At 41.3% G+C, this 14,521-nt stretch overlaps 1 protein-coding gene across 4 annotated transcripts in view; it reads right to left on the bottom strand.

Moving 5' to 3' along the window:
• Nucleotides 1–14,521, bottom strand: part of MRTFB (myocardin related transcription factor B) — a 376,317-nt gene that overhangs the window by 72,784 nt on the left and 289,012 nt on the right. The window lies entirely within an intron of this gene.

The raw sequence follows: 14,521 nt of genomic DNA, 5'->3' as shown, positions 1-14,521 counted from the left end.
TTATGGTGGAAAAATGGTTATTACAGCTAAAGATTTCTACAATATGAATAGAAAAATGGCCTTCTATCCTAACAAAATAGACACATCTATGATGTTCTTAAATGTTATGTTTGTATTATTATCATTAATACAAATTCTGCCATAAGGGGCATAAAAGACAGTTCAATGCAGCGCACCTCAATACCGATTCGATATTGACGGTCGCCGAGATACGGTGGGTGCCGGCATCGAATAGGAGGGAGGGCGGGACGAATGCTAAATAGAGCAGAATGTAATCTTGAAGATCGAAGCAGAAATAGGCTTAGCAAGCATGTCTATTTCTGCTTCAATCCCGGGGCCGCACATCGGCAACAAATCTACATCGAAGGAAGTCAACACGCTTCGATACAGGGTCATTTTCAATCCGATTTTGCTTCCTTACTCCTCATTCCTCTTTTTGCAAGCTCCACTGAAGATTCAGGTTTCTTCTTTGTACCCCCCGGAGAACTGTATGTAGCAGAGATTCCCCACTTGAAGGGTTTTACCATTTTCTATACTATGATGTTTGGTTATCAGTGATCCCAGCTTCCCATTGCCTCACGCAATGCTCCTTGAGCCGCCGGGACCTTCCTGGGTAGCAGGGTTGCATCGCTTGCTGACCTTTTGCATGCGATATATTGCATGCAATGCCACCCAAGCATGCCCAGCTCAGAAGCAAGCCAGGAGATTGCTTCTGCAGCAAGGACAACTCAGAGGATCTAGTGTGAGGTGCACTGAACTGCGCATTGCATCGGACCTGCTGTCAACCACCTGCAATTTGGGCTCTTTTCCTGTGATTGATTGCTGCAACAACAGGAAAAGAGCCCAAATTGCAGGTACATGGCCAGTGTATGGTGGGCCTTAAGTGCTCCAAATCCTGGGGACAAATGAGCGGACACATGTGTCGCACTGCAGGTAACAGCTGAAAAGTAATTACTGGTGAGACATCAGTATCAACTGTATTCACAATTGCTGAACCACAGTAGAAACAACTCTTCAAGACATGAGAGCTGACATGTTTTATTTTTTACATTGTATGCAGGAGTGTCCATGAAGGTACCTCTCCAATTCTTATTAAGGTTTTCTTTTTACAGAAGTGATGAGAAAGACACGGTCAGTATATCATGTTATTTCTGTACAGACAGATGGTAACCTTCTAAAGTACTGAAGAAGTAGCAACCACAGGAAGTACAGAATTTTATTTTCCATTTATTATGTTTGCAGAGTAACGGTCCCACAAACAACCGCTATGATTCTTTAACCACCTCACTAAACATTCCCATTCTTGTGCCTTTTAATGTAACGCATGGGAGATAGTAAAATATATTGTTCAGAAGGGGGTCCTCAGAGTGATATCTTTTACTATCTTGACCAGTGTGTACACGCAATATTGTCAACGACACCCCCCTCTTCATCTGAACATGTACTGACGAGGGGAGGTCCTTGTTAGTGATGGCCATTCTGCTTCCCTATTCGTCACTCCCTTACGATGCTGGTCCCTGCTGCCGCCAATATGAGAACTGAAGGGGATTGCCTGCCAAGTGTGTAGGGGGCTTTACAATGGTTCCCTGAAAACCCCTTCTCTATTCAAAGCACTTTACACAAATTGAATCTAATGCCTTGGAATTACGCCACCCTAATACTTATTTCAATATCATCTGCTAAAGCACGTATGTTTACACACCCTGTACTTGTCCTATACGGTCTTGAACTGTTTTGATGACTTGTTTTTAACTCTGTAACTGGGGTCTGCGGATCCCTTTTGGCGCCATATAAATGATAATAATGTAATACAAATTACAATGAAAGTTGACTTCGATACATATATTTACTAAATTGACCACAAAATGACAATATTAAATACAAAACATGCCTGATTTTTAAATGTATTATTATTGCTGATTTAAAAGAGTCTGCTTGTTAAATCTAACCATCTTATGCTAGGTACACACCAGGACGACTAGGGCCCGATCAGCACAATCTAGATCCAATTCCGATCAATCGGATGTAGATTGTGTGCTGATTGGGCCCTTTTCTGACCTGGTGTGGAGCGATTCCGATCCGATGCGCGGTCCCGCGGGTCGGTCGGTCGTTATTGAGATCCTACCTGCTGCAGGTAGGATCTCAATGACGACCATAGAACCGGGTGCGGGTCGCCATCGGATCGGACCCGCTCACGGTGCACATCGTGAGCGGGTCGTGCCCTCCCGCGTCATCGTGAGCGGGTCGGACGAGACACTGACGACCCGCTCACGATGTGCATCGTGAGCGGGTCGTCCTGGTGTGTACCCCGCATAAGACTTCAAACAGGTTTCTGGTCAAATACAGAATTATAATCATCAGTAGTAACAGCAAATATGATTGTTGCTGCCTTTATCTACACCCGTCCCCACCAAAGAATTGTCCCATTGGACATGCTGCAAATCCAATGGGACAATAAATGAATGACTGATCAGGTGTGCACAAAATAATATATTGTTCGGATCCACATCGGAACACAATATTGTACAATATAGCTTGCAATAAGCACCGAGCTTTACAAAGGGCAGGAACTGTACAGGTCCCTTCTAAATAATCAACAATGGACACTAGAAGAGTGTAATAACATGGCCAGGAATAGTATCATCATACATCCACTATAATAGCAAAATATACATAACAGCCTGACTTGAACAGAAACATACCAACTTTAAATATTTGTGCTTTCTTAATAGTAATAAAGTTTTTCTCTTCCATCATAATCTTGCCCCTAAAATGAACGGAATGCCATTTGTAAGGACATGATTCATTCTGGTAAATGACAGTGAGAGAGGTCTTATCCAAGCATAGATGCAGGGTCATACCAAGTGTATTTGTAGGGGGATGGTGTTTGAACACTGATTGGAATCCTCCCCAACAACAGAGATAATGCCTGGGATATTCAAACAATGTGAACAGCAGAAATCTGGCTAGCACATGTCAGCAATACAGAGAGCTCTTCCACTGTTAACGCTGCAAAGTGCTTCATCACAGCTTCAGCTATGCAGCATGGCGTGTGAAACAATAACCTCTAAAATGAGTTATCTGATATTACCCAAGTGTGCCTGTTAATATAAAATGACTGGCTCATCTACAGTATTGCAGCATTCTGCAGAAATTTACTGCATATGCTGTATATTACAAGCGGTGACAGAAAAGGAGAACTTTCTTTTTAACTAGCTATAAATACACAGTCAGAGGCTGCAGTTCCTCCTTGTCACAGCACACCACCACTGCTATTTACAGTCATCTTACTAAACGTTCTAAAAACTGTAATGAACTGTGAAAAACCGAGATGAGATTAGTATACTAGGACCTCTCATCTGGAAACACCCTATAGAAAGAGAATTACTGGCTACTGCTTGGTGATCAGGCCATATGAACACATTATAATAAAGTTCCTGGTCATCCAGTCACTGCGAGGAGCACTGCTAAACTATTGTCGGTAACATCTGCTGCAATGTGAGCAAACAATACTAGAGGACAGTTTAAAGAAAGAGGGGTCTGATATGGTGCAACATGCTATAAAGTACACTAATGCACTAAACCCAGAACATCTAGAATAACTGATCGGATATATTATGTGATAAGAATATACATATTACATACACAGTGTCGTTTAACCACAGGTGATGATGATATGCAAAGAAAAGTACAATGGGACCTTTCCCACCATGGCCCTAACTGTGCGGAGTATGTATATTCTCCCTGTGCTTGCGTGGGTTTCCTCCGGGCACTCCAGTTTCCTCCCACAATCCAGTAATATACTGGTAGGTTAACTGGCTCCCAACAAAATGAACCCTAGCATAAATGTACTGTATGTGTACATTTATGTGTATGTGTAGGGAATATAAATTGTAAGCTCCACTGGGGCAGGGACTGATGTGAATTCACTATATAAAGATATTAATTTAGTAAAGAAACTAAAGATAAGGATTTAAAAGGCAATACAGGAAGCATTGATGCAGTCAAAAAAAATATAAATATCTATATATTTATTTACAGTCTCTTATATAGCGCAGAAGATTCTGTTGCGCTTTACAATTGTAGACAGTGATAAAACAAACTGGGTAACAACAGACAGACTGGGAGGTAAGAGGGCCCTGCTGCAAGCTTACAATCGAATTGCTAATGCAAGCCAATACAGACATATGGGAGTATACATGGCCCTTGGAAAAGCTCATATCAAACCCAAAACACAATTTATTATCTCTGGTTATTCATGTAAATTGTGCACATGGAGAGCGAAGCTGTAATACCACCAGTATGGTTGCATATAATGGATCATGTATTATCAATGATTTTCAGCTTATAAAGCGCTTTATCTACCCCTTCCTAGCTTTCCATTACTTTGTTTACTGAAAACACAAAAAATATAAAAAATGGAAATACATTAATAAGCTAAACGAATGAAAATGGGGATATGGGGTGACAAATCTGGGTTACAAAAACACATATTAAGGGGGGTATGCAATCTGGGATCACGGCTGTCGATCCCCACGACAGCCGTGATCCTGGCCCATTTGCGGTCTGATCGACCGCAGAACGACAGGCCGGACTCAATGTCCCACCTCGGCGCAAAGGGGGCGTGGCCGCAAAACCGTCCGTGGATTGGCAATCTGCAGACGGAATCGCGAAAATCCACGGCCGTTCTCGCCAGGAAGGGCCCGAAATCTTCTAAAGTCGCTAAAGACAGCATTGAATAGGGAGCCGCCGCTATTTCCCACGTCGGAAATAGCGGCGGCACATTGCATATCCCCCTAAATGTAGTTTTATATTAAAGCAGGAAAAATAATTAAAGCCAAAATTATTTTATGCTTGCATGCATATTTAATAATGATAAAGCAAATAAATGTATGACTTTAATTAAAGAATATTTTAATTATGCATTCAATTACACTAATGTGCTGTTAATAAGACCATGTAAAAAAAATTCTGAGTGGCAGCGGAGCAGTCAATCAAGACCTGAATGCAAAATAGTAATGCACAGAAATCTGAGACCGCTTGTGAAACGGCCAACCAGCTGGAAACCGTGCAGACTATAATACATACGCTGAGGGGGTGAGAGGTGAAGAAAGTGGTTATATACAGTATACGGGCAGATAATGGTGTCAATTCATATAATAAGAAATTTTCAACTTGTAAAAAAATAGAAATGATAATATAAAGTAGGTAAACAATGGACTTTAGCCAAGCTGATTTAATCGTCTGGATTTGTTTGCAATGTCTACGTGCTGTTATCTGCAAAATCTCTTGCTATCACTTCCTTGCAGTGAGTCACCATGATGTGACATCCTGCAGTTACTGGCGCAGCCTCCTCACATCTTCACCGACACAGACGAATGAAGCAAGAGGAACATCCTAGCTGGGGGAAGGAAAAGTGCAGCTAGATTACTGGACACAAGAGGATTCCTCCTGTTTTTTCCTTGTGGTTCTGCATTTTAGTTTTTGGTAAATAGATCATTTATGTTAAACAGGAAGTGGCAAACAAGAAGACGTCAATATGCATAGTCGGGGACTTTCGTTTGGAAACAAACCGCATAGGATATTTAACAGTACATTATTGCAAAGCTGTAGACAGACACTCCTTTGTATAATATTACGCACCTTATCTCTAGTACAGAGAGATGAAACATTTAATTATTATTTTAGAACATTGAGGGACTACTGACCTGACCTTATACCACACCTACCAACCTTTATTTATTTACAGTTATTTATATAGGGTGCACATATTCCGCAGCGCTTTACAGAGTATAGTTGAGCATTCACACAGTGCCTGCCCCAGTGGAGCTTACAATCTATATTGCCTACCACATGTACACGCACACACATACATTCTAGGGTTAATTTTGTTGGGAGCCAATGAGCCTACCAGTATATTTTTGGATTGTGGGAGGAAACCCACAAAAGTACGGGGAGAATATACAAACTCCGCACAGTTAGAGCTATGGTGGGAATTGAACCCATGACCTCAGCGCTGTGAGGCAGTAACACGAACCATTACAGCATCCGTGCTGCCACAACTTTTGAAGTGTCTTAAGCATGACTTGACTTCCTGCACTGGAAGCACAGCTTCTGCAAAAAGGGTTGGGACAGCAGGAGGAGGGGCATAGCCTATGATGGAGGGCGTTGCCGAGTGCTGTGACTCCAGTTTGCATGATGTCAGCAGCTAGGCAGCCCCCAAGCAGCTAGGCAGCCCCCATCTCCTTTCTTTCGCCCCCTCTGTGGTGATCACTGGCTCCTCTAACAGCCTCACAACCCCTGGGACACTGCGGCCTGCACAAGGGACAGCGGGACATTCTCCAAATAGATTGTCCTGCTGTATTGGGGACATGTTGGGATGTATGCTTATAGTGTAATAGCAAAACATGTCTAACAAACAAGGGATATTTAGCAAGGCATAGGTGCCATCAGTTAAAATGGCAGTTCCACCATCAATATAGGAAGGACAGTGTGATGGTGGTTCAGCAGTGGAACCACATAGCATATTAACAGATCATATTGATTAACAGTTTTGGTAAAGTAGCCTTATAGTAGAAGCATGCACATCGAGTCTGGGCTCCTTCACCACAGTTATACCCCTTTCAAACAGAAAACGAAATTACCGGGTGAAGCAGTACTACCCGGTAATTTCGTCAATAACACGGGTCCTTTTTCTGTGTTGCATTGTACTCTTGCTGTGTTAAAGCCTCTATTTACTGTATGCGGTTCCAAATGGTCAAGTCCTGTGCTGTGTTTTAAATGTGACATTAAATTGCTCTGACATCTGGGGCTCTTGTTACATTTGTCATTGACAAATGTAAAAAAAAAAAAAAAAAAAGAAACCTGTAAGGCAGGCATGTAAATATATTACAGCTGCCGGCAAAAGGTAAGAATCAACTTACAGAGCAACATACTGAAACATCTCTCTCGATACAGACCTGTACAGGGCACTTTCCGGAGTGGAACAAGAGTGCTTCATTATTGTTTATTTTAGTTAGATCTTTTTTTTCTTTATATTGTTTTATCATTATTATTATAGATGTTTGTAAAATCATCAGTAGCTTGAGCTCTCCTACAGTACATATGCTCTGGACATGTGGGGGCATCTGTATCCCATTACTGACTGTACATGTCCAAAGCTGGAGGACTGCTCTGCTCTGTGTCAGACTCAGGAACAATGCTATCTGAACAGATTGGAGATCCCACACTTTCAACATGATTTCCTGCTTGGAATGAAACCAGAGCAGTGGCAATGTTATGCTTTACAACAAGGTACTTAAAAGAACAATCCTTAAATAGGGACGAGACATTTTGTTCTAACTGTATTCTGTATTGTACTACAATGAGCGTGAGATAAAAGGAAGAAATGCAATATGCAACAAGCTACTGTAGTAAATCCAAATATTACAGAATATTGTTACAGATACTATCTAGCTCCACGTTAGGTCATTCCCCACCAATCACAGCAGCAGTGATGTAATATCCCCTTCCCCAAACCTGGCATATCACCACAATGTGCACAAGGCATTTCTAGGCCCCCATACATTAGTCCAACTTGTCCAAGTCAGACCTGATTATCCAAACAGCTCCCCAGGAGGGGTGACGTGATTAGGCACCCCATGTGCCAAGTTCTGCTGCAGGCGGAAGATCGGTGTATGCCATCGAGGGGACAGCAGCAGGCGTGGGATGCCCGCAACCAGAGAGCCGGGCAGAGGAAACAGGGAGGCGGGCAGGGGAAGCACTTTAAAAAAAAAAAAAGATACAAATGAATAGGTAGCCACTGATTGGCCAAGACCTCTCTCAGCCAATCACTGATTGTGCAGTCTCCCTCCGGGCCCCCTCTTCTCTATCCAGCCCCACGAACATTAATTTGGCAAAGGTCTCTGGGAAAATGGAGCTACTGACATTTCTCAGTGATTTTCTCCTGTGCATGTGCAGATTGCCAGGAAAATGTATTTGAGCAGTGCTGTCGATGGAATATAGAGAGGTGAGTATTAAGCAAACTGCACGCACTGTAGATAAGCCACTGTAGATACACCTGTAGTGGCTACTCCCTAGCCGACAAGCTGCTTTGTTTTACTACCTGAGATCATTTGTTTTTGCTGATGATTTTTTTTTTTTGACAGGCCTACTGTGTAAGCAAAGAACCGCCCAAAGCACAGGTATTGTGCCTGGAGCTAAATCTTAACTGAATGATTCAGCATAATGTTTTCTAGCAGTCTAGTATTAAACTTTATATGGTAAGGCTATCCAGCCCCTTAGCGTTTCATTATTACTATATAGTATATATGCATTGGTATAAGCTGTCCAAAAGCTATAGAAACCATAGGTTTGGGGCATACACATGGAGGGATTTCAGCCTCATTACTCAGTGATCTGACTAGATTGCGTAGAAATGGAGCACGGATTGGTCTGTGTGTATGCCCTGCAGGGATGGCTATGCGCGGTCCCACACATCGCTATCGCCGGCAGGGAAAGCCAGTGCTAGCACTGACTTTCCTGCTAGATCGTGGTGCCTTGCCTAAAAACAATGGGCTATCAGCATGATCGCTCAGCACCCGGCACCGCGGGGTGCATCATGGATGTACCGCGATGTGTGCTGAGCGATGATGCTTAAGCTCATCCCTCAGAACGTGGGGACGGGTTGCCCCGTGTGTATGCCCCTTTAGACTTGGTTTGCAATTTGTATTTCAACATGTAACTTGTATCTGAGGTGTGCCTTTATAGGAGGTGGATTGTGCCGGATGTAAACAGACGCTGCCACGTAACAAGAATCCATACAGAATATGCGCTAAGCCCAGCTCACAGTCAAAAATACTTTTGTTGCAGCAATTTTATAAAGAAGCTCTTCTCCAGCAGCCTTCATTATTAAAAGTCATTTCAAATCACAATAGAGAAAAAGGACCAAGAAGCTAAAGTGGGGACAATGATTATTATATTTTATTTTTAAGGTGAAGCCCAAATTCTACAACCCCAAAAAAGGAAAATATAGGGTAACGGTGAAACGTAACATATCATAGCTAAAGTAATTGTAAGTGGATATACTGTAGAACAGCACTGAGAGATAAAAACTAGGTAGGACACATACAAAGATGAGATTAGGAAACTCACTATACTGTGATTTGATGGGCAATAAGGTGATTTTTACAATTAGACTCAGACGATGGAAATGCCGTAATCAGCCCCCAATACTACCAAGCAAGAGGAACGCAATCAGAATATTCTGCCTGCAGTCTTTCAAATATTCCAGTAGAGTACGCAAGTACTGAGAGACCGTTCTCCAAGGTGAATGAATAAACGCTGTCCTTGAGTTGGCCTTTACTGTACCCCAAAGTACAACATCTAGTATTAAAAAAACTGGTTTATATTAGGCATACGTCATAACATATTTTGAACCATTTGTTTTTGCTCCTGAAAGCATTTGCTTTTTCTCTCTCCATCTCATGTCCAAAGAAAAATAAAAATTGTTAAAACAAAGACATAACATACGCAAAAGAAAACATCTATCAGCAATGACAACTCCATAGGTGGGACTGCAGCAAAGTCCAAAATTCAAAAGGGGAGCAATGCCAACTGCCATTGAGTCCGTTTGGAATGGCAGTTGGTGGGCCTCCCCTTTTTGAATTTTAAAGTGCGCTGCAACGCAACTCTGGAGCCTCTCCTGCCTATCAGCATCAGGTGGGATTCCTTCTTTTTGCCAGGAGCAACACAGAAGTAGCTTTGGAGACACTAGTGAGAGGTGGTCACCAAAGAGAAGAGGTGTAGGCCAGTGGCAGACTGAGGAGGGCGAGAGGGAGTACAATTTATCACAACATCAGATATGTATTAGAGGGAGAGTTTTGTGAGACACTTGGACCAAATTCGGTAAGAAATATGCCAGTACACCTGCATCATGGTGTAGTAAATGCAGAGCAACAACATAGGATGATCAGTCTCAAAGTTGCATTTACAGTAAGATGGATTGTAGGCAAAACACCGATTGAGAGGTTGCAGTAGTCAAGGGAGGAAATAACAAGACTATGTATAAAGGATCTTCTTAATGTCATGAATGAGAAAGTTGTGTGTTCTAGCAATGCATTGTAACAAGGTTTAAGGGGTGAAAATGTGTCACCAGAAATGCATGCGGTTATTACACTAGATCTCATGAGTGTGTGATCAATGAAATATCTTTATCCACGCTGTAACATTCCTAATTTATTCATTCATTGTTATATAAAGAAACTGAAAGCCACTGAATCGAGGACACCACCATGTTCGACTTGAAGCAAACCTGCGCATGGCGACGTCCACCTGGTGGGACAAACTCAGCTAGATCACACTAGCAGAGAACAAAGTGCTGCTCATCAATGGGGTGGCCTTTAGAAAAGGTGGTGCATTGTGACCAGAGATACCTCAAATTCAACACTCAAATATAATACGTACAAAAAAAAAAAACGTGTCAAGAGGGGTGGAAAGTAAAAAAAAGAAGGGGCAGAGGGACATAAAAAGATAGGATAAGAACAAGGGGAGAAAGAGAGGCAGGGTAAAAAGAGGAGAGATAAATGGGAAGTGAATGACAACAAGCAACAAGTTAAGGGATATATATTTTAGAGGATTGTGAGCCAGTCTGCACCAATTCACAATTAAGACTCGGGACAACTATATGTTAATACAAAAGGGCCATAGGCCTACAAGGATTACTAGGAATAAAATTTCTTGTAAAAACTTCTCAAGAACTTTCACCCCGTTAATAAAGTTCCCTAGGTTAATATTGCATACAGTATATTGATACACAACAGTTCTATACTTTCTTAAACCCCTTTCACATATAAATCTCAAGTCTGGACTGAGGTCACCAACAGTTTCAAGCTGTATTGATACCCATTTGAAAGCTTTGTAGATGTGTGCAAGGATCCAGGATTTAGATCTGATATTCTTGGGGCAACGTGGACTGTGTCAAAGTTACACAGGCAGTAAGGAAACTTGGGTAGAGTAACTCGGGTTGCACCTTTCACCCTGCAGCCTACCTGGATTGGTCATTGACCAGGGTCAAGGACATGGGACACACAACCCTGATTGACTCTTTCACAATGACATTGACAAACAACACCAGCAATATCCCAGGTCTAAGTTGCACTGTGTAATGGATATAAGGCCGTAGGGGCCTAAATATCATGTGTATCTTGGCTATTTTTATGGACCAGAGTCTGGCACTGCACAGGTAAAGTTGTTGTGTAGCTTTATGCAATGCGCAACACAGAGGGCACAAGTAAGAATGCAGCTCCAAATCATATATTTCAATTCCAAATTAAAACACAGGGCATTAACTCTATTGCCCAAGACTGCTCTGCCCAATGTGGTCAAAATATTATTATACTGTATATATAATATTTCAGTACCCTCTATACAGGAAACCCTACACAAACCCAACAATACCTGAACCTAATCATAGTACACTTGAAACCATTAAAAAACTTATGGGGCCAACACAGAGTGAATTAAGCCCTATGTTTAAGGGATCGGACCAGGTCGCATAGAGCGACGGCGATACGTGCTCATGCGCGTCACCATCGCCACGCTACAATTTGACTGCATGTAGTCAACATTTAGTCAGATCACCAGTGTTCTCATCAGAGAATAAATAAAAATAAAAAAAAAAATCAAGGACTGTTGGCATTCCTATTCAGCACTAGTTACACTGGCTACCAAGTCAAACAAGCAAAGAGTGAAAATAAATCAGAACAGATACATTTTGCTACCAGGGGTACAATTTGATCGGGGTCGAATTGCACGGTGCGGTGTACACATTCGATTTAGACTATATAGTACAGATCTGTGCTGTACAGTCTTGCCTGCATGTTCTATATTTTTATTCTATTTCGATGCCTTGCATGGGGATCGAATCGAAAGCTTTATATTTCCGTTCGATTACTATTTGATTTTGCAAAATCGACTAAAAAATATAGACTACATCGAACCGTGTGTACGACCTATTACTTCCATTAGATAAAACTTTACAATACTCCGAAATGTAGAACATTACAAACTGAGAAGTAGGACTGTGATAACTGAAGTGGGCACATTTCTCTTGCACTAAATTGCAGATGTATCTGAGAATACGTCGTCCGCAGTGCATAAATCTTATATGCCAAAACTGCTTCTAGTATCTTCTGTACATGACAAGCCAACACACACACACACATCCTGCAGCATCAATGTGTGATTACCTGCACTGATCTAAGCTTACAAATATAGCAAGTTACATTCTGTATTAAAATAGTTAAGATACTAGGTCACCCTAGGGCTGGGTCACAATGTAAATCTGTATGTGTCTTTTTGTGCATCATTTTTATGAGCAGGGCCCTCATGACTGTCTGTAAATAGTTTGTTCTATCACTGTCTCCTATTGTTAAGCCCAATGGAATAGGCTGCGCTATATGAGAAACTTAATAAATAAATAAAATCTTCAGAATCTATCTGGCAAGTGATACTTTTTAAGTATTTATCAATGCGCTGAGATAGAAAAAAAAAAAGAGAAAATACTAACCAATCAACTACTATATGCAATTTTTTTAAACACAACCTGTAAAATGAGAGTTAGAAGCCGATTGGTTAATGCTTTTTTTCTCTCCACTTTCATCTCTTCATGCTTTGATAAATCCCCCCCTTCCAAATCCCCGAGAAATCAGCAGCATATGCTGGTGACCTATTACTTTCTTATTCTCATACGAACCACGGGTTCATGACATACTTGCCTACCTGACCCTCTCCTTCAGGGAGAAAATGCTCTGTTCCTGGACTTCCCTGGTAATGTATGATTGCAATCACCTGTGGGGAGCTAGGTAATTGATAAGAAATATGTCTCACCACAGGTGATGGCAATCATACATTACCAGGGAAGGCCAGGAACAGAGCATTTTCTCCGTTATGGAGAGGATCAGGTAGCCAAGTATGGTTCATGATACATTACATGTTGCCTAGTGCCTAACTAATAAATAATTCCTTGGTTCAATCAGTGCTTGTTGCACCCCTTTATTTTGGATGGCCACACTCCATACATTTTTGGAACGGACTAAAAATAGATCAGATTATAGACTACTAGCTCACACAGGGGCAGATTTATTAAGCTTGGTGAAATGATGAAGTGTCAGGCTTTTATCACCGGCCAATCAGCTCCTAACTGAAGTTACAGACTTGGTTTGAAAAATGACAGGTAGGAGCTCATTGGCCGGTGATAAAAAAAACAGACACTTTATCACTTCACTGAGCTTAATAAATCTACCCCACAGTTACCGCGGCTGATAACTGTAATCAGGACACGAGTGCTTGCACGTCTTTAGATTATAATGATCATTTTAAAAGTTTAACACTTTCACCCATAAACTTCCTGGCGAGGTATAGTACAAATCTCCTCAATTTACAATCTGAACCCCCAGAGGCAGCTACAGTATATTATATCTTATCCTTACAGCTTTATCTTCTTAAAAATAAAAAGAACCATTGACTCATCTTCAACTATAACTCCCAACATAACACACATTTCATAATATTAACATATATATTTATCTATTTTTTTTTAAATACATAAAACGCTTATGTAAAACAAGCAAGGGTGTGAGACAGTAAAAGAAAACTAGGCAGCGACAGGACAGAGGAGCACCTGACAGATTAATGTATTGATCCCTGCAGAGCATAAACATTATACCATCAGACATGGCACAAGGTTGGGTCTGTACAGTGACAGATCTCACGCAGCTATCTTCCACTGTCTCCATGGGTGACAGCCCCACTTAACACTCACTATGAAACATTCTACTGCAAACCACAAGTCTTAACAACCCTCCATCTAAACAGTCAATATGACTATATGCACGCAGTATATACAACAACACGTCTTACCCAGACTACAAACAACAATGAAAGGTTTAGACGGTTTTCACAATGACTATAGAAGCCGCAAAGTAATAGAACGACAGACATGCTGTACCAAATGAGTATGTGGATAAACTAGGTTCTCACTACTCTAGTGAGATCTGACTAATAGTGAAAATACAAACACTGCAGAACGCCCAGAAACCATAATTCTGAATTAAACTTTGTAAAACTTACTGGTTCCACAGACAGTCCCATACTGCTTCTCAAGAACTTTTAAGGACTCCATAAAAAAAATTTAAAGTTTGTAAACATCCCACACAAAAATGAACTTTGCAAACGGCTAAAAAGTGTAAAACTGACATAAGAGAAAGCACACAAGTCAACAAGCTGTAATTTGAGAACAGGATCAATGGAGGTAATATATTTTCACTTTACAGCAGCCAGCAGAGGTAATGATTTACACCTAAACCTTGAGCCACAGTATGCAGTGAGATCATACATTCCCTTCAGCATAATAAGACAGATGGAAGATGATGTCACCCACAAGTATTGTTTATAGACCAGGTAGGGAGATCATGCACTGGCCTCTCCTCTTTTCTCTAGAAAGTATTGAGAGGAATAAGAGACAATGCTATTTGCTATATAA

The sequence above is a fragment of the Crinia signifera genome, chromosome 7 (assembly GCF_055691185.1).
Source record: "Crinia signifera chromosome 7, ASM5569118v1, whole genome shotgun sequence".
In the NCBI taxonomy this organism is placed as follows: Eukaryota; Metazoa; Chordata; class Amphibia; order Anura; family Myobatrachidae; genus Crinia; species Crinia signifera.
Note: the sequence above shows the minus strand (reverse complement) of the source record. Positions and strands in the feature narration are given on the sequence as shown.